The sequence below is a fragment of the Dreissena polymorpha genome, chromosome 13, assembly GCF_020536995.1.
Source record: "Dreissena polymorpha isolate Duluth1 chromosome 13, UMN_Dpol_1.0, whole genome shotgun sequence".
NCBI lineage: Eukaryota > Metazoa > Mollusca > Bivalvia > Myida > Dreissenidae > Dreissena > Dreissena polymorpha.
The window spans coordinates 41,029,745-41,031,066 of NC_068367.1; the positions used below are offsets into that span (position 1 = coordinate 41,029,745).

At 35.2% G+C, this 1,322-nt stretch overlaps 1 non-coding gene across 1 annotated transcript; it reads right to left on the minus strand.

The window, feature by feature from the left end:
* Positions 1 to 312: 312 nt before the first annotated feature.
* Trnam-cau (transfer RNA methionine (anticodon CAU)) lies at positions 313 to 399 on the minus strand. Its single transcript is given in 2 exon segments — positions 313 to 348; positions 363 to 399. It is a non-coding gene; the product is annotated as a tRNA-Met (tRNA).
* Between the last annotated feature and the right edge of the window lie 923 nt (positions 400 to 1,322).

Consider the following 1,322-nt stretch of genomic DNA (forward strand, 5'->3'; position numbering starts at 1 on the left):
TGGTTCTCAGTCAATACGATAAGAGGCTAGTAACAGTTGCTTTAAATTCGTGAAATGTCGGTTTGTTGAAAGTTGATTCATGTCGTACATAAATGTGAATGTTTTTTATTCATCAAACACAATACCGATAATAATATGTTGAACACAAACAGTTAACGGTTATTATTAAAACATTTTTTATTTAGATACGTTTTCGTGAAATTCATGTACGTCCACTCATCATGCCATTGGTACAAATTAATGATACAATTCGAAAACCAGCATATATACGATATTTTGATGTTTGTTATTTATCAATGTTTTTAAAATATTTGCCCCGGGTGAGGATCGAACTCACGACCTTCAGATGGCCCTTTTGTGGCTATGAAACTGACGCGCTACCTACTGCGCTACCGAGGCACATATTACGTTTAATTTGACTTTGACACGAATTTTTTCGACGCATGGCATGACGTTTGATTTAACGTTACATGACGTTAGCTTTAATATGCGCGGAAAAACAACACACGTCGCTAGATGATGCCACCGCTTCGCTTGTAAACATGTGTGTATCGCACACAATACAATCTTAGATGCTGGTACACCCTTATCTATATCGTTCTTGGGACATTTATATTTTCATAAATGCGAGGTGTGACTTTGAAATGTTAACTCCGGAATGCACACAAATGGTCACTTTTTCATGAAGACGAATCATTATGTAAAATATTATGGTTTGTCAATGACTTGTTTTGAATGCTTTGAATAAAAACGTTTTACTTTATGAGTGACCATGATACCGTTTTGCATGGTCCTCTGATGTCGTATTTAAAAAATAAATAAGGAGAGTTGACTAATCAAGATGTCAACAATGACAGCTCTGCAAAAGATAAATATCAATATATTTAGGGGAAACAAATTGTACATAGTACGTCACGACTTTGCTACTTACATTTGACCTACTTACACAACGCACAGAAACGCAGGAAACACACAGAGGTAAGTCATCCAACATCCACAGAAACACAACTTGTGGCATTGGTCGTTTGCAGAAACAAGCATGAACACATGCTTTACCAAAGCAGTTCGGTTATAGGATACAACATATTTTAAAGGAATGATAAAACTGATCTCGACGACACATCCTAAAACATATACGTCTTTGGCTAGCGTTTTTATATTTGTACTATCCATCCAGTGCTTTACAAAAGCCTAATCTTGACCGCAGGAATAATCTTGTGTATGTTAATTGCGTGTTAATTGTAGTGTAATATATTTATATTAAATTGGCCTTGCTAAAAAGCGAATACTTATACAAATTGTTTTAAGGAGAAAATACATGT